Here is a 24664-nt window from a genome sequence, read left to right on the forward strand (position 1 = left end):
CAGATTTTCAGAGCGAATAGCTCATGTTGTATGTAACAAAAAACTGTAATATATTGGTGAAAAGTTCATAGTTTTTTTTTTCATAAAGATGCTTTATCCCTAATGTTTTACATCCTGTTATTTGCGAGTAGGATCATGACTTTTGTCCATATCGATAAGAAATGTAATAAAGAATAATTTATCCTTCCGGTATTTCAATAGCATGGACGGTTTTAGTGTAAATTTAATTTAAAAACCACTAATTTCAAGCCACAGCACGATGTGAGCAGATTTCAACTTCGTATACAGTCACCTAGGCAGACAGACCGATTTCGTTGACCTCTTACATCTGTATTACGAGAAGAGAGTGTTAGCGGAGATGTTGTCAGATTGCTAAAACTTTCGACTTAATTTTCTAATTAACCTACACGGTTAATTAGAAAATTAAGTTTCAGCTGAGCAGAAATTAACATAAAAATAATATTTTCACAATCTATTCATCATGTTATATTCCCTGAAAATGACTAGGGTAAAACAGTCAGTCATTCTGCGAGCACTTTCACATAAGAATTCGGTGTGGATGTAGCCAACAAAATATTTGACTACAGCGTTCAGCTCGAATGCCTGATACAGATACAGGCTCACTAGATGAAACATCAAAACACTCGCCTAGAATACACTCCATTCCTCAATCCTATCCCACCTAATTTATGCAGATCATGCCAAACAGCTCGTATATTGGAAACTGCTTGTCATCATTTTCACCCAGCCCAGAACCATGCTCTTCTTGGGTTGTGTCGTGTTTTTTCGCTAATAATAATAGTTTTCTATCAACATCATATTCAAAATTATTAGGATTGTATCCAGATTCCCTGGTATAACATGCTCGATCACTAATGTATTTAAATTATGGAAAGTCTCTCTTAATAATATCACCGTGCAGCATGATTTTCTATGACTTGAAACTAAAGAGCGCTTCTTATCTACTTCTGTGTGCTGATTACAAAAATGTACTTAGGTTTTGCCCATCACATCAGAATATTTTACAATTTGCAATTTTATTTTTAGTTAAGGGGTGCGGGGGCTGAATTTTGAAAATTCCACATTTCTAGACAGATTTTCTTAACATTTTTACTGTCAATTAAGAGTATTAACAGTAATAATATTACCAAATTTGAATTTAATCGGACTAATAGTTATTAAGTTATTTTTTATATTTTCAATACTGAAAATTGGAGATTATTTATACAGTCTTCAAAAAGAAGTCTTAAAGGTGTTCTTTTACATAATGGAAATATTCATCCTTCCCTTTCCATAGTTCGTTCAGTACCTTTGAAAGAATCATATGACAATATAAAAATGATACTGCAGGAAGTGGAATATGAAAATCATGTGGTCTGTTTGTGGTGATTTTAAAGTTATTGGTTTGTTATCAGGTCAACAATGTGATCTTACAAAATATCCCTATTTTTTGTGTGAATGGGGCAGCAGAGATAAGACGTCCCAGTGGGAGAGGAAAGAATGGCCTAGGAGACAAACATTTACACCGGGAATGAAGAACATTATTCTGGGGCCACCAAAGTTTTGTTGCCATCATTACATATTAAATTAGGTCTTATGAAGCAGTTTGTGAGCGCTTTGGACAAAAATAGACCGTGTTTTAAATACTTGTGTGATAAATTTCCCTCACTCAGTTATAATAAAGTCAAGTTTGGAATTTTTGTAGGTCCCCAGGTACGTAAATTAATTTTAGACAATTATTTTGACGCTGTTATGTCTGACTCAGAAAATAATGCTTGGAATACCTTCAAAATGGTTCTAAATAATTTCTTAGGCAACTATAAAGACCCTAATTACAAAGAAATGCTTGAAACTATGTTGGACAACTTCAGAACCTTGGACTGCAATATGAGTGTTAAAATTCATTTTCTACATTCGCATCTCAATTATTTTCCCGAGAATTTAAGCGCTTTTAGTGAGGAACATGGTGAAAGGTTTCATTAAGACATCAAAGACATGGAAACTAGATACCAAGGAAAGTGGAGTCTGAGTATGATAGCCGGTTACTGCTGGACGTTTAAGAGAGACAACTCTTCAGAAACGCCTTCCAGGAAGTCAAGGAAACGGAAATTTCAAGTAGAGTGAGATGCACATATGGTCAAGGTAAGGTTACATGATTGTAAATATTATGTTACTAGCTTTGTGATTCTGTTAATAGTTCTAATTTTGTCACAAACTCTGATTTACACGTATTTAACAAATACGAACGCGATATATTTGTCTGCACAAATATTGTTTTTAGATATTTTAGTTTTTTGTGATCTGTGAAAAACTCTGGTGTAATGAGGCTATTTGGAGGTCAGTTTCGAATTCAGTACAAAAAATGTTAAGAATCAGTTATTAGATTAAAATCATCGAAAAAAAAGTATTAAAATGCAGCATGGTGTATTCAATCTAGCTCATCCTATTAAGTAAACTAAATATGTCAGTAACCTTCATGATGACAATTTTGTTGCAAATTATGTACATAATTTATTAGCCTATAATATAAAAAAACGATTCTTTTCTTACTTCAGAGTTAAAGCTACATTTCTTCTGGTTCTATAGCCACCCTAATGTCTGTATTTTTGTATGCATTACGAATATGCGGCTGTATCATGTGTAAAATGGTTGGAAAAATATGGAAGTATAAGAATATGTTTAGCGAATGCAAGGCATGTGAAATCGCAAAAGAAAGAGCATGCCATTAATTATTTCAACAGGAAATACAAGTTGGTATAGAGGGTGAAGGTGAAATAACCTTGAAGATTGAAAGGGACGATAGGGTACACTGAAATTAATATAAAACCTATAACACGTTTTGTGATTAAATGCACGGTTATTAGAAAATTAAATTTGAAGTTTCAGCAATCCGGCAACATCGTCACTAACACACTCTTCTCGTGATACAGATGTAAGAGGTCAACGAGCTCGGTGTGTTTCGCTAGATGAGCTGTTCTCTGGCGCTGTGTTGCAACCAACTGGTTCGTGCAGTGGTTTTAAATTAGAGGTTTTAAAACTTAAATTTACACGAAAACCGTCCACTTTATTGAAATATGCCAGAGGGATAAATTATTCTTTATTAGTTTTCCCATAAATTTGAACAAAAATCACGATTCTACTCGCAATCGTTACAGAATAAGAGGTTGTTAAACATTAGAGGAAAAACATTTCTTTCTGAAAAAAAAAAAAACTATGAACTTTCCAACAATATATAATACTTTTTTTTGTTACATACAGCATGAGCTATTCGATATGAAAATCTGCAAGGCTATTTCACTTCCATCCTGTACACTCTTAAAATCATCTGTAGGGCTCTATGTCTCAGAAACAGTGCAAAAATAAAAATGTTGACAAGCTCTACCGTGCGCCCTATACATGCGATGATTGTTCAAGCCCGGCAGGTGGTCTGAATGTATTCGTGAATCCGACGCTGATAGGTAGGTCTTCCCGACTCAGCCCCTAATACAGCCAGGTCCCATTTCGCAGAAGAGTAGTCTGATAAGTCCCAGAGGCCCGGAGCCCCAAGCTCTTCTTGACCAGCCGACACTGATAGGTGGACCAACCTGCCTCAGTCCCTGATAGAGCTAGGTCCCAACAGCATTCAAGTAGTCTCATAAGCCCCGGAGTCCCGAGCTCTTTCCGTAACAGCACCGGAAACTCGTACTACTCCCAAGTCTTCACCCAGCCTATTTTATTACGTTAGATATAGTACCCTAGGCCGATAAAATCAGGAGGATGTGGAGAGTGTTGTTGGAATGATAGAAGGAAATCGGAGTACCTCGAAAAAACCCTCTGCAACGTCTGCTTTGTCCACTATAAAGAGACAAAAAACTGACGAATGAAAAGTAGATGAGATTGACGGTTCGAAAAACAGAATAACTATTTATGGATATACGAATGGAAAGAAAGGCGGATGGGTGGACAGATAGGCCAGACAAAGACAAGTTACCTTTCAACTAGGCCTGCATGTTATCTGCACGAATGTACCTAAAAAGCTTCTCATAAATACCACAAATTATTAAGTGCTTTCAGTCACTAGGGGAGTAAATATGAGGGGATATCACTAAGAGACTTTTCGGATACAGCAACAAGGGGTCAAGACGTGGACACTAAGAGCAAAATAGGCATACAAACCTTTAAATTGAGGAACACAACAAGATACCATTCGATGTAGAAGGTTATAATTAAAATGCATGTCTTCAGTGATAAGTTACTTCAGAAAATGCTTATGTTTAATTCGGTGCACATTGAATAACAATCAGGAACTGGGCCGTACCTAGTTCAAATCAATCGAAGCTCCTCACAAAAGAGACCAATATTTGATCCCAGGAGGATCCTATGAGATATGTGCCCGCAATGACAGCGTACATGGATATAAATCCAGTGGAGAGGGATTCAATTCCCTATACTAAAGCAGGTATTTATCTCCAGTGCATTGGGAATGGATGTATTTAACTTTTTCTTATGCTTACTTTCTGTTGCATAAAGCATGTCATTGTGCTATGTTGATAACATGGCCACGGAATTTCAATATTTGTGAATGTCAGTACTCTCGCCTTAAGGAAGAGAACTGACATAAAATGTTTGTAATTTTTACTCTATTTCTCTGCCTTATTCTGCTTTGAAGGATTGGAAAACGCAACGCTGGAAGACAGACGAACTTAGATCAAGATTCGGCCATCTATGGTCAAGAACAGCTAAAGACCGACAACAATGGAAACTAATCACAAAGTGACTTGCAGCCCAAACAGTGACTAGTGAACAGTGGCCCCTTCAGTGTTAACCCAGACAGCATCCCAAACAATTACATTACAAAAGTGACCATCATTCCCGGAGTGGCTAACCGGAAACTGCTTGACAAGCCACCCTACATAGTCAGGAGGCCCTTGCCCTTCACGGGATTCCGTGGCTAATTCTTAATTCTGCTTTGAATTATGCGTAATGATAATTTAATACTATTAAAATCGTCACGTTGTTCGGGACATATAATACCAACCTTTCAAGCATGTTTAAATAAACTCCGCACTAATAAAAGGACAAACGTAGCTGGCATGTAGTTTCTTTTGTCTTTGTTGTTTTTTTTTTTTTTAAGTCTTCAATACCACGTCTCTTGTTTTTCACTTCCTTCAGTATGTACAATCCAGCTTTGTAACTACGAGGTGCGTTTGAAAAGTTCGTAGCCTGACACATAGATGGCATTGAAAAGTGTCAACAATGTCGCCATTGTTAACGGCCATTTTACATTATAACTAAAATGCATGTGTTAAGCTACTTCAGAAAATTTTCATATTTAATTCGGTGCACATTGAAGAACAATCAGAAAGTGGGCCGTTATATTCAATGTTCAACTAATGTTCAAACATAAAAAATCATAATAATTATGATTATATAATTATTTTCTGGTGATCACATTTTGTGCACTATAATTTTGAAGTCAGTGCGCCGAACATAGTGGCAAATATTGAGCTTGGTGCTATCATTAAATATTTCGTAAAAAAGGGAATGAGTCCAACAAAAATTAAAGCAGACATGAATGCTGCACTGATGGAATCCGCTTCAGCGTTTTCGACTGTGAAAAAAATAAGCGGCACTATTTAAACATGATCGAGAGTGTGTGGAAGACGACCCAGGCAGTGAATGTCCAGTAACAGCAACAAATGAAGAAATCGTAGAAAAAATGCACTATATGGTGTTGAATGACTGCCAACTGAAAGTGCGTGAAATTAGCAAGATTATGCGTAGCTCAACTGAACAGGTGCGCCACATCTTAGTCAATGTATCGGGCATATCCAAGGTCTCCGCAAGGTGGGTTTCGCCTTTGTTAACACCAGAACAAAAGCATGTCCGATGTCAAATTTCGAGAGATTGTCTGGTTCGATTCGAGAAAAATACGCCCGATTTTTAAGACGCTTCGTGACCACTGATGAAACCTGGATCCACTACTACATACCACAGACAAAACAACTGTCGAAACAATGGAAGCACAGTGATTTTACTCCTCCAAAAAAAAAAAAGCTGTTCAATCGGCTGGGAAAGTAATGGCGTCTGTGTTCTGGGATTATAAGGGAATAATCATGATTGACTATCTAGCAAAGAAAAAACAGTAATCGGAGAATATTATTCAAATCTGTAGCAACTGAAAGACAAAATTCGCGAGAAGACGCCGGATATGACCAAGAAGAAAGAGTTGTTTCATCACGACAATGCATCTGCTCACACGTCTGCAATCTCTATAACTAAACTACACGAACTATTTTTCGACTGGGAAGAAATGTTCGTCAAATGGGAAGATTATCGCAGCAGCAGAAAGCTTTTTGCAGATCTCGATGAATCTAAGTACAAGGAGGGCATAGCAGCATTGCAGAAACCAGTGAACCAAGTAAGTATGTGAATCTCAGGGATGACTATATTGAGAAATAGTTTGTTTCAGAATTATTCCATATTCAACGCCGGGAAAGCCTCAAGTTCTACAATCCTAATTTAATTTCTATGTCAGGCTATGAAGTTTCAAACAACCCTCATATACAGTTGGTACATTTTTCCAGGCTGGTGACATGTACATTATAATAAAATTATATTGTTGTAATGCGTTGAAGGATTAGTTAATACATTTGAGAGTTAATATCTCACTGGTCAGTAATGCATTAATTCATTTGATATTCATTTATAACTTTTGAATATCAATTTAAAATAAGTAAATATTTCCTGAAAGTTATGGTGGTCTTTGTGGCAATTTTGATAATGTCGTTTAATATTTATTTTGTCTTATAAATTCTGATGATCTTTATGAACACGGTTAGTTATGACATTTTCACTTTCTGTTCATTCTTCATGGAAATGAAAGTTACGCTTTCTTGAACGCTTTGATGAAGACACAGCACCATGTGTTCAGTTGATCCACACCACTGATGCCCGCAGGTTTGTTTACGAATGGCTGTGTTCAGGCAAACGAGACGGGGTAGAGATAATGAGTGATCCAGCCTTTGCTGATGTCAAACCCACCCCACCATCATGATTACCATTATTCCGACCTCTAGATTCTTTGGCCTACCACGCAGGCAGTTCGGATCGAGTCCCGAACATGCCTGGAATTTTTCATTGGTAAACCCATAGTGACACTTGTGATGGGCTAGGTTGCATTTGGAGTTTTTCTCGGGATTCTACTATTCCGCAACGACAGGCATCAACATCACTCCTTCAGATCCACATCTCATTATCATTTCCTAATCGCCGGCTGATGAGGCACGGAGGGGATTGTCTAGAGGCTAGTGGGGTTCTGATCAAAACCTGGATACTCAGAGAACCTTAGTGTAGTCATCTAGTGAGGTTTGGGAATGCGTCTCGTTGGGGTCAGGGTGAAAGTTCTCTCATTGTCAGATGGACGTAGCGCTAATTTTCGCCCCCCCCCTTTTCAAGATAACGTGTGTGTGTGTGTGTCTGTATCCATGTCCAGTGTCTGCTAGTTTAGCACGCTCGTAGCGCGGGCTAACGAAATGTCTATGAATAGCACCCATGTGTCCACGATTATAGGTCCAGAATTTCTTTGTCCACAAATCATTACCGTCCAATGAATTCTAGATCCACCATTATAGGTTCAGAATTTCTTTGTCCACAAATCATTACCGTCCAATGAATTCTACGTCCACGATTTTATACGTCCAGAATGTCTTTGTCCATAAATCATTACCGTCCAACGAATTCTACGTCCACGATTATAGGTCCAGAATTCATTGGTCCACAAATCATTAATTTCCATTCGTTCACAAACCATTAATATCCAATAGGAAGTAACTAAAAGCAGTGCACATAATATGTAACAATTTGTTTGTTTCCACAATAGCTAACAATAGTGCAAATAATATGTAACAATGTGTATGTTTCCATAAGAACGGACTCAATGAAAAAATCAGTGTAAGAAGCCACAATGCCTCCAAGAACAAAAGGTAAGTCTCCCTAAGTTCGCCACCTTACCCAAATTTATTTCCAAATTGATGATGAAGTCATATTTCGAAAGTATAAAAAAACTGCATTGCAATATTCATACTAAAGAGCATCTTAAATTAAAATTTCGTAAAGAATAAGACTCTCCTTGTGCAAAAACAAAAGAGACAGGGGGATGCAACTGGCGAAGTTAGGCTGCATGTGTTCCCTAAGTTCGCCACTTGTGTGCCTGTTGTAACTTCAAATAATATTTTCATATCATCAGAGTACATATATGTGACATATATACAGAAAAAATAGTCATAGTAGGAATTACACAAAGTCTCATCGTTAATAAAGTAACACATGATTAATAATTTTAGTATTCTTTTACATATTCGCCTGAATTTTGACAGTATAGTATACTATACTACATTTAATACATGATTATGATATAAGATGTATGTGCAGAGATCCGAAGTATAGTATGATATACCTGTATTTATCATTTGTGTCCTACCTGTAACCTGCAGAAATGTTTCAGCATTTTTTCCTCATGTTAGTGACATTTTTTAAGTATAGGCTACAATTGTGTTGAATTTTAAAAATAAAACAAAAAATGTTCAGGACTCAGGAGAATAAAAAATATCTAAAATATCACTCATTTAAATACTAGAAATTAAAATGTGACCATTTATTTAAACTGCCAATTATTTAAAACGATCTCAGAGAAGCAGCAACGAATGATCCTAAGTAGGCCATGGAAGAAGCTGCAGTGACGAACTTAAGAACAGTTCAAACATTTAATAATAATGTCATAAAATAGGACATCAATGTAGTAAGTGCAATTCTAAGAATGCAGCTAGAAAGTACACAAAATAGGCTTTAAATGATGTATTACATTATTAAAATGCATTACTTATTTCGTTACATGAAATGGATACTTACGGAGCAAATCTTATACCGGCAACCACAGTTAACATAATATGGCGACACCGCATAGCAAGAGATACTGGTAGACTAATGAACGTTGCGTATTCAACGAAGTTCTAACGAATCATGCATCAAGTTACTGCTGCCAACTTTTGGCCAAATGTCGTATCTTAACGAAAATGACGAGTGGCGAAGTTTGCAGACCTGGCGAACTTAGAGATAGGCTATTTACCTTATAATTAAACAGAATAAAGTACTGTTGGTTCATAAAGGCTTTATTTACCATCATCATTCATAGGCTACAATAAAGACCACACTCGCAGATATTGGAGATGCGAAATCCGCCTCACATGCAATGCGCGATGCATCAGTAATATCGATAATGACAATTTAATCCTTTACAAGCTTAACCTCACCTCAAATTCAAATACATCCTCCAGATGGTGCAGCAGTCGCAGCTAATAAGGAAACCTTCAACTGTGTCATGTTGAGATTCTTTTCCAAACTTTGCACACTGAAAGGTCCTGTTAAGACAAGGTATACAACAAAAAATAGCCCATTATCTACACTGCCGGGCCCTTCTTTTGGAGTTAAAATTGTCGGTTGAAATAAGTTGAGTAGCCTCATATTAGGTAGATACGCACGCACTCCGCCAGCATATGATGTTTACGTTGCACCCGGAATGAAAGAAATGAAGTTCGGGATGGAGCTCTATCGCTGAACTGTGTACTGAAAGTCATTCCGATATTATATTTACTAAGTGTTGTCACACTCGTCATTTTTTAATTTATAAAACAATATTATTAGAATAAAACGAAATAATATTTTGTTCTAGTAGACACACAAGTGTATCCATTAGACATTAGATGACTGCATTTACACAATGATACGAGTGACTTTAAAGACACGATAATTAAGAGTTTGAAATAAAATAATGGAAACAATGCTTTATTTATGTACAGTAATTTTATTTTGTGTGAAATAGAATAACACAGTTACCTTTATGTATTCATATATTTTACTATATACAGTCTTTTAATTGAAGATATGCTGCTACTCTAAGAGCTGATTATGGAGGTCCGGAATTTACAATACATTTCAAAAACTCTACAAATTAAAGAAAAAACAATAGGTAGACATAGGCAATAACTATGAATGATTTATAAAAACTTGCACAATGTTGAAGACAAAGTTTGAATATACAGTTTAATGTCGTCTGTTGCTTTTTCCTCAACATCGCAATGAAGGAAACAAATTGCATGCAACAAATACTTGGACGCAAAAAGAAAAACCTACGGTATTCTAAAGTTTAATTATCAAATGAAACAATATTACAAAACAGAATGGCATTCACATATTATAAAGTAAACCACATTGAAAATATGCAAGAATTCACAACGTGATCAAATAAATACACTGACTGTAAGCTAATCTATGAAAATTTAAAAATCTTACTCACAATATGAGAGTGAAAATTATATTATATGTAATATTTTAACTGATGTAAATATGTATATACCTATTAGTATTTTCAATAAAAGAATGCAAGTGTATATACAGTAGGTATACAGAGTGTAAAGGGTATAAGTGTCATTATTTTAACTGATGACTATTCAAATCATAAGGAAGAAAAATGTCCTTACAATTTTTTTCTAATTGCAATATTTAACTAATTATTAAAGTTTACAATATTAGACGTTTTGTAACGTTGCTGGATGGGGAGGAGGGAGTTTATAAGTACACGGTATAACTCAAGTGGGGAGGAGGGGGTTTAGAATTACACAGTACAGTTCAAGCGGTACAGACATACCCGTACAAAACAGATGCTCTGTTCTAATGGAGGAACGGACTTTGACAATTCTGTTGTTTACATAAAACGAGCAGCAAATACAAAATTTCATTGACGTTAATAGAACATTATAGTAAATTTACATGTTATGTAACAATTTTTAATTGTACGTCTAAAAAATAAACAATAATGGTTTTCTGCACAAAATCACACGAACTTTTTTCTCCCCCGCTTCCGTAAAGCAGTATCATTTTTAAACAAATTTCTGGTTGTGTGATTTTCGAAACGGGGTAAGAGACTTCTAGTTTTTAATACTTATTGAGAAACTGCTTCAAAAGTTCGCCGAGCAGATAACCTTCTTTGAGGAAAACGTTAACGGCACATCTTTCTTGCCTCATTTGAATTACGACGACTTTCTCCTTAAATTAATAACATATGATATTCCTAAATTTTGAATGACATTGTAAGTTGTTTATTGAATATCCTGTACTTTACTGCCATCCGCTCGGCAGTAGACCTATGGACAGGGAGCTTGAACTCAGCAGACTCCTGTACTTACGTCTGTGCAGAGTACTGCTTGCTGAACGTTGTCAAGTCTTTCAAACCAGAATATTAACAAATTTAAGCATGTATTTTCATTTAATTTCACGAAAACGTAATAGAACACACAAACACTTATTTAAAATAATATTAACTCTTTGCTAAATATACCTACTGATGTAACTGTTTTCGTAATTTTACTAACGATATAAATAGTATAACGCAAATACAATTTTTTTTTTCTGTGAAAACTATCAAGTTGACCCTACATTGTATGAACATATTTTGATCCTGTAGACCGTCCCCGACGACTGTGAAAAGGACGGCACTTATACCCCCTACACTCTGTATACTAGAATACGTAAAAATAATACGTAAATAATAATTAGTGTGTACGATATTTATTTACCAAGTGAATATAAAATCTGAATTCAGTAACGTAAACCTAACATGAACATAATAAGGTATATTGAAAATCATGGACTTGACACAATGTATTTTGTGCGAGATCGTGCGTATTTGCTTGTTCTCCGCACAGAACCAATACGCGGTAAGTGTGAAATACCACATTCAGTATTCCCAACGTAACACACACAACAATTTCCCTCTTCTTACCGCTTAAGCGCGACATTCATTTTACTGCTTTAGGCTTTTAACATTTTATTTTTAGAGACGTTTAACATAGTAATAATTATAAATTGGAAACTTACCACTGCAATTTCACCTAAATTACAATGTTAATTATTATTTTTAAATATTTGCAAAAATTAAGTAAAGTCTACTACTCCACGAAACTTATTTCATTCCTGATACAAGTAACATTAAGGAAGCCGTGAAAAAATCAACAAGATTCCAGATGCCGATGTTATTACTGCAATATGTTATATAAGTAATATTGTTAAAATACTAAAATGAAAAATAAATCATTACATAATCTTACCGTTTGTTTTAAGTTCGCATTTATAGACTGGGGGGAAAAAAAAAGACAGACGTATACCACGGCCTGCTGGAGTATAGTAAACACAGAAAACATTTTATAGCAACAATGTTGAAGAAAGATATTTTGGTTTTCCGAAGTTGCCGTCATTAAACAGAAACCAACATGGAGATTTCATTGCAACTAATTAGAAATTCGTCTTTCAGGTATGTAATAAACGATCTTTGCACAAAATAATGTACGATACACGAGCGGTATGTTTGTTTTCATGTTCTCGGAAATTAAAAAAGCTCAACTACGTTTCGCTTTTTCAATCTTTTCCTCGACCATGAAAACGTCAACATACCGCTCTTGTAACGTATATTACTATAATATCAATAGAAACACTGTAGATGGAGTACATTATCCCGAAACGCGTTCGTTCATAAAGAGAACAAGTTGCTAACTGTGTAGACTATAGACTGCCAATAAAAAAGCCGTTTCTTTAGCATTTCTCTCACAAAAATATTTCATAGCAATTCGAAGAACATTTAATGGATTCAATGATACTGAAGTCATAACTAAACATGCGCAGGTCGGCATCGACAATATGGAATCTTTATACTTGCTGAAATAAATACTTATATGCAAGCTTTTGCTTGCAGGCTGCCTGTTATAAAAAGCTAGCCGCTATAGCATCCACACAGGAAGCGGTTCACTTCTCGGAAAGCCAACCGTACGAGTAGTCATTGGCTGGGCTACTCAAGCGATTTTCAACATTTTTACACCTCCTTTTGAGGATCTTGCAGTTCACATAATAAGTCAATTTTTTGGTATTCGCTCTTTCATTCCAGCATCTTCCTCTATCTGAAAATTGAATAAATCCCACAACATGACAAGTTTTTGAAGGCTTCCTTGTAAGGAAATTGAGGACTATATATGCTGCAATTGGAAGAATATATTATGATGGGGCTTTCCGTAGAATCGCAAGGAAATTTTTTACAGTTATATACAGTACACGGAAATCACTTTAACTGTGTGTTGCCTTTAGTTTATGCACTGTCAGTTTGCAAGAATGAAAGAACGTATAGGGACATCTACGAGCAACTTAAGGACTTGTTACTATTAAACTTTTGGTTTATGCATTTGTGTACGGAAATACAATTTTTCAATAATTTCGAGGGAAAAATTGTTCCGGGGCCGGGTATCGACCTTTGATTAAACGTACCAACGCTCTACCAACTGAGCTAACCGGGAACTCTACCAGACACCGATCCAATTTTTCCCTCTATATCCACAGACCTCAAAGTGGGCTGACAACTGTCAAGCAACCAACACTGAGTGCACACTAACTCTGTGTGACTTAAATTGTGGTTTTCTTTTAACGAACAGTGGCGTGTAATATGCAAATCTAGCTTTCGATACCCGGCCACGGAACAATTTTTCCCTCGAAATTATTCAAATCAACTTTACAGGGAGTTATATCTGAAAGCTTGATTTGCACAATTTCTCGAGTCACGAAATTCATTCTGAACGCAGTGTCGCTCGGGATCTGGAATTGCGTGTCCTTGACTTTTCCTATACAAATGAACGATTTCCGTAATTTTATTCTGGTTGCGAATTTAAGAAATTCATTACAACCAAATCACCACAGAAGTATAAAATATCGAACTAGTAGTTAGTTTCAACAGAAACTCAGCATAAAATTCATAATCAAGAATACCACTGATAATACTAGATGCGGTACTGAAGAATTGATCCCCGTTGACCCTCGTTGGCTATGAGTAATGCGACAGGAAAACAGGGTTCAAGGTTAGTTGCAGGAAGACGTGATTTTTCATCTCGTCAAAACTATCAAAATGTTTCATGATAAACTCAGCGTGTGTAAAATTAGATACTGTATTTAACTTCTCCGAAGATAGGAGACGACTAAAACTTAGTTCTGGTGACATCATCCTCTTCTAGTGTAAAGGTCAAGAGCGCATGGAGACTGTACTCCGTCTTCTTTACGCCTCAGTGCTTGTTTACAAACAGCCGTATTTACTAAAGGAATTTAAAATTGAAAACGGCTTAGTATACGCAATGTTCATGAAAACATATTCCGTAACTTTATTTCTTTAAGAAGTAGGCCTACACGTAACGAAGGTTCATTTTCTTGGACACGCAGAAAATTAGGAATCAAAATAAAATAATTACACAGAGATACTAAATCAACTTACTGAACAGTTCGAAGAAAATATATTCTGTTATTTGTAGATCTTATTACATTTTGTTTACACGTTATTACGATCAGTGTCGTATTTAAAGTCCCTGTAAATTTCAAGCTACCGAATATATATCTGACAATTTTTTTTTATCAGAACAAGAGTCAATGAAATAAATCCCGTATCATCCGCTTGATGTCCCAGATTTCGTTAAGTGTTCCAGAGATTGCTGGCTGAAGACCAGATTTGGTCATTGGGCCGTGGTTTCCTGGATCGCTTGACTGTGCTCCCATCTAGCTCATCTCTCCGCCGCGATAGTCATATTTTTACCCTTTTAACAGCTGCGTTTTGTTTTGTATTGTATTGTACGAGGATTTACAAACAATACATGTTGCGTTGTATTAGTGGCACGGGCATGGCAGTTTTATAGAAAACAAGCAAAAATCGAAAAACCATCGTGTAAAAATAAACAGTCACTCTTCACATACTAAACAAATGTGGCAGATTAGTCTGCGACTCTAAATGTAAAGTACAATGATACAGCGATTCACTTGATTCTCTCGTACTACATCGATTTGCCTAGCGCATATACAATATTTATCAATTAATGCTTATTTGCTGGATATTCTATTACAGAAACACGAAGTCAAATGTACTGTAAAGGAATATTTACACTTCCAATTAAAAGGGCTGTTAACTACTCGTACTACGTAACATATTTGGAGAAAGCTTTAAAAGTAGATCTATACACACTATCAAAATCATCATCACTTTTAACAGAGACGGAATACCGAAATAATTTTTGTTTGAATTAATACCGGTTTCATATTTATTCATTTACTCTTAATTTACCGCAAACATTAAAAAAATATACATATATATTTTTCTGACTATTACACTTTTATTACGTCATACTACTTTTGACCAATAAAACGGTATGGAACGACATGTTTCAATCAATCATGATTGCTTATCTTACTATTTTTATCATTTTCATAGCATTTGTTTGTTTTTATCATCTCCTTATCTCCCTAGCATTTGTTTCTTTGTACTTTCAATAATTGAGTACCTACCTCTGTGGAAGAAAAGCTTGGATGTAACATGTTGCCCAAGTGTTAAATCAAACCTTATTCCACAGAGGTTCTCAATTTTACCTTAAAATGATTCAAGTTTATTCATCATCCTTAATTAAATCTTTTCTATAATTAATCTTTTTTATTTTATTTAGGTTACGTTATAGCTTCTGCTGTATGAGATTATGGATAGTCACGTATTAGAGATTGTTTATTATGAGTATATATTATATTGATAATTCAAGTGAAGATTTTATAGTTAACACAACTACTAGTAGGCCTAATAAGAGAACAGCTCATCATAACACACTACTGCCACCCATTAAGAAATATTCCTAATGATGAGATGGTGCAACAATGTATTTCCAAGACAGTTTAGTGCTTATTTTACTAAGTCAATTAATATTTTACTCTACTGGAATACTTCCTTTCTTGTAATCTTTACATACTTTTGAAACCGAAAGCCGGGATTCTAAAAAAATAATTAAAAATCCAAGTTCCGCAATTAGAATTTTTCATAGGCGTAGAATACGATTATACTTACCATATAATATATACAGGATGTTTCACGAGGTTTTACCGTCCCTTACGGAGCTTATTTCGGAAGACTTTCTGAGCAGAAAATGTCATGTAAACATTTGTCCTAATCTCAATATATTCAGAATTACACTAATTTGAAGTTGTTTGTAAAATACCATTATTCTTGAGTTTTAAGGGTAAAAGAATATTACAGATAAAGAACGAATTATTCAGGAATATCATTTCTTTAATTAGCTAATATTCTGAAGCTAGAAATGTATTGTGAATTCCATAGTTGCTTCGCACAGTGTTTTTTTTTTTTTTTTTTTTTTTTTTTTCCGATTTTTAACTACAAAATTACATTTTCTTATGCACCGATCAAAAAATTGTTACAAATCGCGCCACTCTTGTAATTTATTTAAGACTGTACATTAGGATGCATAATTAAACTGTAAAGAATCAACAGTAATTACAAACTTATTATCAGCAATTCCATATTTAGGTATTGATTTGGTACAATGAGTATGAGGTGGTTTCGCTGTAGATAATGCAACACTAAATCGATTCTTCACATTCCATTTCCTTTCCTAAAGTCGTATGATTTTTAACAATTTTTGTGGTAAGTGCGTAAGAATAATGTATATTTTAGTTAAAAATTGAAAAGCAAAATCTGTAGAAACCAATTACCAACACATTTTTAGCTTCAGAACACTAGTCAATTAAAGAAATGACACTTCTGAATGTTGAATCTCTTTTTGTAATATTTTTTTACCCTTAAAACTAAAGAAAAAAAAGGTATTTTACTAACAATGTCAAATTAGTGTAACTCTGAAAATATTGAGATTAGGACACATGTTTATATGATATTTTTTGCTCAATGTCTTCGTAAATAAGCTCCGTAAGGGACGGTATATCCTTGTGAATCACTCTGTATATATGCTATATACCGGTATAATACATATATATAATATGTGTGTGTTTATAAATATTTAACCAATAGCCTACATATAACATTCAGAGAGGGGAAATTTGGGATTTTTTGTAGGCCTAATGCAAAATGAAAAACTTATAATTCTAAACAATATTTAATCCCGGGGAAGTGTAATAAATTAAAAATATACTATTATTAAACCATTAAACCATACTCGAGTTACACTGTTTCTTCTAGTGGCACAAATCGACTGACATCACGATACGTCATGTCATAAATAAAGGATAACAAACTTTAGACTTCCGCTGAGCTCAAAGTTTGATGGCCGATGTCAAACGGAAGGTTGTGATACCTTATCGCTTTATTAAGAACATTAGCGTTTGTGAGAGACAAGTAATTGTTGTAGTTCGAAAATCGATTTTTGTTCAGCTAGAATTAAAAAAATTTCACAATGTGGCCCTAGATATCCCATAAAATAGTTTGTATGCGAGACTTAATTTTGAGTTCGATTTCATGTGATAATTTTCGAAACCCTAATATACCCTAGTTATTCCATGATTAAACACTTAAGCAATGCTCATGTCTTTCTTACTCCTCAGCAAAATGCCAAACGGAGTCGCATGCATCGCGGCACAGAAAAGAATTTAATTTCGGACATTTTCGCACGTTTCCGCAAAAAGAGAAAACCGGTACCGTTGCATAAAAAACACAGAATATAATGCTTAAGTTTCTTTGTGGGTTTCCTGTGAGCCTCTAACCTGTTCCACACGTCAGCAGACAGTGTCGACCGTTCAATCCTTGCGTAACCAAGCAATATTCATTCATTCATTCATTCATTCATTGACTTATTCATTATTCAGATACTTATTTCGTTGTCGGACTTAATTATTTATTTTTATTTATTTGTTTTCTTCTTTTATTTATTTCTTTATTTATTTGTTTCTTACTTTTTTCCGTCTTTATTTATTTCTTTACATCATCATCATCATCATCATCATCATCATCATCATCATCATCATCATCAATAACTTCAAGGTTTAGACCGATGGCTTGTTCCGCCTCCAGAATTTTATCCGTCAAACTGGTCTCTCTGCCTCTTTGGTCTTCCCACTCGTCTTCTTTGTGTAGGTCTCTAACACCATGTTCTAAAAGGTATTCTGTCGTTGGGCATTCTTGTTACATGATCGTACCAATAATCTCTATATTTTTTCTATTATAGTTGTTATACTCTCGATATTCAGTTCTTGACGTGCATCTTCATTTCTCTTATGATCCTGTAGTCTAAATCCTGCTAGTGGCTTTAAGAGTCTCATCTCAGCGGCCTCAATTCTTTTCTGTTGAGCTCTAGTCAGAATCCACGTTTCTGAACCATAAAACAATGTTCAAATTGCCAATGTCTCGTAAAATTTGAGCTCTTTACATACCATTTATTTATTTCTTCTTTTCTTTCCCTCTTTTTTAATTAATGAATTTATTTTTATTTATTTATTTATTTAATCTGATAGAGATAAGATCATCAGGCTTTCTCTTCCCCTCTACCAATGGATTAAAACTACATCTACAATAAAGTTAAATTAGTAAAACAATATCTAATTAATAAATACTGGTCAATTTACTGTAGAATTTAAGAACAAAGAAAATATTAGTTACTGAAGTACAAATTAAACGTAAAATAATATTATATAGGGATGAAATTACTGGAGATTTAAGTATTTTATGCTACAATAAGCGAACTATTTACAAAGAGAACACAACAAGTACCGGCACTACATTTAAATTAATTCAAGGTTCCCAATGATAGGAACGATTTCTTTCTGTTCAAACTGGCCGAACGTGGCAAATGCAAAGTATGTGGACACTCTGTTACAAACAAACAAACAAACAAACAAACACACAAACAAAACAAAAACAAACAAACAAACAAATAAATAAATAAATAAGTGAATAAATGAATAAATAAATAAATACACAAATAAATAAATACATAAATAAATAAATAAATAACGTTGAGTCTCATTACAATACCAGGCATGTTCAAACATAATATAATAGTACTGTTGGAGATAAGCATATGCATCTAATAGAAATTTTAAAGCAATCCGTCATCAATAAGGTAAGTTGTTTTAGGAAAATAAATTATTCTTTCAGACATTTCCCTGCTTATTGCAAAACACAGAAAGCAAAACATATAAGGAAATACATAAAGCAAAATCATAATAGCATTTCGTTGGGTAGATAATGTAAATATATTGTTATCTAATTTGAAAAGACAAATTGGAATGAAGTAATTAAATATTGTTGTCAAAAACATAAAAGAAAATGCATAAAGAAAAACATTTTGTTGTTTAGATAATATAAATATGTTATAAATAAAACTTTCTAATTTTAAGAGACTTCATATTGAAGTAAAGCGATGAAATATTGTCAATCCCAATAGTACAGAGGTTCTTAATATTTTGAGTCACGGACCCCTTCGAAAATGTGGTGAAAGCTATAGCTCCTTCCCTAGACAAATGTAAAAAAGTCAGAAACAATTTTAGATACGCTTCTGTTTTTTACATTGAAATAAAATATCGAGTATAAATGTTAAATTTTTATGTGACTTTCACCTCTGGTTAAGAACGCTTTCACTAGGAGATTAGCGACTGAGTTGCCGCCACTGAACTCCTCGCCTGCCCTATACGTGCACACTTTGCCCAGGGCACGTCCGATTCCTGCCCACCGAGAGCACCTCTGCTATATACTTTAAGCTTCGTTAAAACTTGAAAATTATTTTTAAATATATATTTGCAGTCGTTATAAAAATCTTTCGTGATACACAGTAAAATTAAAGGAAGAACGAATAGATGTATCATCATAAAAAGCATATTTCGATTAACAAATTCCATCACAGTGAATCAAATTCATCACACAAAAGCCCCCACTTATACGTCCTTATAAAGAGCGCTTTGTACGAAGATTGAACTCGTAGCGTAGGGTCGGAGCGATAAGGCAATGTTTATACTAACCTAGAAGTAAAACATAGCTGATACAGTTGTTAAAGGGATGCATCCCAACATTCACTGTATAGTCAAAACTACAAATTAACACTCATTTTTGCCGAAATCAGAAAGTCGAAAATTGATTTCTGTCTAGCTAGATCGGGCAAATTGCACACTGTAGTCGGTCAGAAGCGCCATATTTGTAATGTAATAGGCTAGTACTCACTAAATGAACTGTCGAAAATATTGCTCAAGTGAACTACAAATATTCGGCTATATTCACTTTAGGCCTATATGGTTTTACCTATATTATACCGGTATTTCTGTGATACAGTACGTCTATACCGGTACAATCGTTCTGCACTGACGTCACAGTGGCATTAAGGATGTACTACAGTTATTTACGGTACCGGTGTATAAAAATACCGAGTGGTTACTGAATTAAATGACATCTTTAGTAACGACAAGATCTATTATTAACTGTTACCATTATTATTATTATTATTATTATTATTATTATTATTATTATTATTATTATTATTATTATTATTATCTTTTGCTGTGATTCAAGTATTGCCAGATTACCAGCGCAGCTCAGTCGGATGAGGTGCTTGCCTGCTGATCCGGAGTTGCGCTCGGGCGTGGGTTCGATTCCCGCTTGGGCTATTAGCTGGTTGGGATTTTTCCGAGATTTTCGCTAACCGTCAAATGTCAGTTAACTATGGCGAATCCTCGCCCTTATCTCGCCAAATACCATCTCGCTATCACCAATCGCATCGGCGCTAAATAACCTAGTAGTTGATACAGCGTCGTTAAAAAGTATCACCACATGCGGTTACAAATCCATATAATCTTCAATCCTGTTGCTTATGAATGTATGTTGGTGCAGAATCCTCAGAAGTTATGAAATGATGAGCTGTATTCTTAAAGGCAGATGATTATGATTAATTACGTGAGTTACTGTATATATTATCTTTTGGTACTTCTTCGAAGGAGAATTATTATACGTAGGTAATAAGAAGCTTCACAAATTATTGAGGTTTGTCGTCGCTAAACGTGCTTGTCCATGATCTCAACACACGTCATTGTTGTGGGTAGAAGGAAGATGCTGGTACTCTGTTAGCGATGAAAACATTTCAGTTACCAGTGACGCTACTAGCTGTATACAGTAGTAATGACGAATCACTGAACTGCTACACAAATTTTTTTCGCTAGGTACTACAAAACTCTGACTGGTGGACCATAAAAAAGATGCAGAGAATTGCCGTTCCCAAACCTTTTTCCAATCATAAAGGCTGCAGCTTTCAGTCACGAATCCTACGTAAATGCCGCAAGGTCACCACTTGTGACAAGAAAGACAAACTTGGGGCAATATACATAAAGACTGACTCAGTCTTAGATAAAAAGAGATCTACACTTTTTCGACTCAGTCCTTAAGGAAAGAAATCTACACTTTCCTACTAGAAACAGAACCTGGATACGCTTAATTAAGTTGATTACCTCTTATAATCTATATCAATATCCGCACTCAGAATATAAGTTACAGTATCAAATTTTCGTAAAACGAATTAGCTGAAGTTGCATGCTACGAAGTGTACCTAAAAAACTGGCTATTTTGAATCCTTCACGTTCGTTACTGATATGTGTCTTAAGTGTTACTTACAAATTATTAATAAGAAGTATTTAACGTGTCACTTGCTTTTGTGTGAAAAAGTTCAAGTTTTGAAAACGAAGTTCCTAAGATGGCCTCCATTTAGCTGCACACAGAAATAAACTGTTTGATATTCGTCATATTATATTTTATCGGAAAAAATATATGGTATACATAGCCTATATGTGTATTCATATTATATATATAATATATACCGAGTGGAAGTGAAATAGGCCTAACCTTGCAGATTATAAGGGACGATAGGGTAAATTTAAATAAATAGAAAATCTAATAACAAAACGTAATCGTTCTGTTATTAAATGCACGATTAATTAGAAAATTAAGTTTGAAATTTCAGCAGTCCGGCAATATCACCGCTAACACACACTACTCATGATACAGATGTAGGAGGTCAACGAACTCGGTGTGTCTCAATAGGTGAGCTGCTCTCTGCCTCGACGTTTGCAACCTGCTCGCATCGTGCGGTGGCTTGAAATTAGAGGGTTTTAAATTAAATTTACACGAAAACCATCCACGCTATTGAAATACGCCAGAGAGATTAATTATTCTTTCTTAGATTTCGTATCGAAATGGACAAAAACCAAGTTACCTTTTTTTTTTTCTGAGAAGAAAACTATAAACTTTCCACCAATATGATACTGTATTTTAGTTTTTTGTTGCATACAACATGAGCTATTCGCTCTGAAAATCTGCAAGGCTATTTCACTTCTACTCTGTATATGTTTGTATGTGTTTTGCGGAAGGCACTTAATCTACCTGTGGAGATTTGTAATTAAAAACCTGGTGTAGGAAAAATCTAATATCAAGACAAAATGGGTACCGTGACACGCTGTGCAGTGAAGAACATGGAGGAAGAAAATGAGTAGGAAGGAGAGGAAGAGAAGAGAAAAGATGTAGTACAAAACAGAAATGAAGACTAAAATGGACCCAAGAGAAAAGAAAAAGAAACAAACATTAATAGCAAAGAAGTATAACAAGAAAAAATAAAATTGGTAGAGAAAAATCATGAATAGCAAATAAGTATTATGTAATAGTTATTTATGGTACTTGTGAGGTAAGTGCATCTTTATTGCACGAGTGGAAAGATTTAAGCACGACGCGTCAGCCGAGTGCTTAAATTACACGAGTGCAATAAAGATCACGCTCACAAGTACCATACGCAATTTTATCCATGACCATAACGAAAAATTATGTTTTATAAAAGAAAATACGTTGAAAATAAGTCCTCATGTAATCACATACCATGGCATGGATTTTAGAATCAGTACGTGTACTAGATAGGTTATGATGTAGGAGGCCATGATTAGTAAAGAATGGTATCTAAGGCGTTGGATAAATAACAAATTATAATTAATTATATAATTTTAATATATATTTTTTTCACTTTAAACGTATATTTTCGTATTTTTGATGTTTCAGGGATTATTTAGAAGTGTTCAGGGGACTAATGTGATTAAAATAATTTCACATTTTACTTCTGTAAACTTAAGATCAATATTAAAACTTAATTAACCATCGTGTCTGTTTAGCTCAGTTGGCTAATGCGTGTTGTTTTAAAATCCTATAAACTCAACTTCGTAGGTTCAAGTCTCCTCGCATCCTAAAAGGTAAATTATTACAAAATTTTATAAAGATGCATATAAGATATGGATGTAATGTACAAATTACGACGTAGCAGATAGAGAAAAGAGAAGGAGATTGAGTGTTTGTGTATTTAAGAAATGGTAATAAAGAAGTAGAGGTAGTGACATCTAGTAACTAATATATTAACTTCTTGAGTAATAGTTCAATGGAAAAGTATACGTGTGTACTAGGAAAATACTAATGAACTGTGAGATAAAGTTCAAACTGTGAGGTAAAGTCTTTATCTCACTAGTGAAATAAAGTAATGTTGAATAAAGGCCTACTTTACAAACGCAAAAAAAAAATTAGTAAAGGCATGTTTTTCGTTATGGTCATGGATAAACAATATTGTCGACATATGGAAATGGTGAAAAAGTGAAGAACTCGACATTTATGTTACCATATCAACATTATTTGCTGCATATGTGGGCCTGTTTTGTAAAATTAGAAAGAAAAAGTTGAGGTATAAATCACCCTGTGACCTTTTTAAAAATTGATAAATTTCACACACATACACAAATAGATCAAGACGCTGCCACATGGAACAGCAGAAAAACAAAAAAATACTAACCTTATGCGAAGCAGTTCAACGCATCCAAAATTCTGATTGACGCCTGGATGCTTTGCTATAAAGTTGGTAAGCATGAATTCAGGCTGTTGCAATAGCCGTAACCACTTCGTCGAAGATCAACGGAACTCACTTCTAGATGAACGCACACTTGTTCTAGTCATTGCGAAACTAATTGCACTGCCCAGAGAACAAAGTGAGTTTAACGTACATCATGACAGTGCTGCGCTCTTGTGGCCGAGAAACTGAATTTTCTGCGAAAGAATTCCGGGAAACCTACTTAACACACCCCAGGTGGCGCTTCTACGATTCAGTACTTGAAACTGAAATGAACCAATAGGCTAATTGACGAACATTAAGATAAACTTAAGAGCTGTGAGAAAGAACGAAAAGAAAAGAAAGCTAAAAGTACTCTCATGCGTTTCACAACTTATTTATTTAATATGTATTTAAATTTGAGCCAAAGGGTTTTCAGTGATGTTAAAATAACTGCAATAATAATAATAATAATAATAATAATAATAATAATAATAATAATAATAATAATAATAGTGAAAAAATGTCAATGACAATAATGATAGAAATAATAACTGCTAATAATAGTAGTAGTAGTAATAATAATAATAATAATAATAATAATAATAATAATAATAATAATAATAATAATAATAATAATAATGATAATAAATGGCTATTAAGTAACCCGCAGGTTCCTTGACGCCCTCAATAAACCCACCATCGGTCCCTATCCTGTGCAAGATTAATCCAGTCTCTATCATCATGTCACACTTCCCTCAAATCCATTTTAATATTATCCTCCTATCTACGTCTCGGCCTCTCCAAAGGCCCCTTTCCCTCCGGCCTCCCAATTAACATTCTGTATGTATTTCTGGATTCGCCCATACGTGCTACATGCCTTTCCCATCTCAAACGTCTGGATTTAATGTTCCTAATTATGCCAGGTGAAAAATACA

General features: G+C 34.6%; 1 protein-coding gene across 2 annotated transcripts in view; it reads right to left on the reverse strand.

Moving 5' to 3' along the window:
- The window catches only part of LOC138715328 (uncharacterized), a 1341767-nt gene that overhangs the window by 782402 nt on the left and 534701 nt on the right, over positions 1–24664 (reverse strand). Inside the window, exon 1 of one of the 2 annotated variants that reach the window (XM_069848119.1) lies at positions 23694–23829. The exons of the other annotated variant lie outside the window; for it this stretch is intronic. The gene's annotated coding sequence lies outside the window, so the exon portion shown is untranslated. Of the gene's footprint in view, positions 1–23693; positions 23830–24664 lie in introns of those variants that run through there. 2 annotated transcript variants of the gene reach the window in all.

Source organism: Periplaneta americana, chromosome 15 (genome assembly GCF_040183065.1).
Source record: "Periplaneta americana isolate PAMFEO1 chromosome 15, P.americana_PAMFEO1_priV1, whole genome shotgun sequence".
Lineage (NCBI taxonomy): Eukaryota > Metazoa > Arthropoda > Insecta > Blattodea > Blattidae > Periplaneta > Periplaneta americana.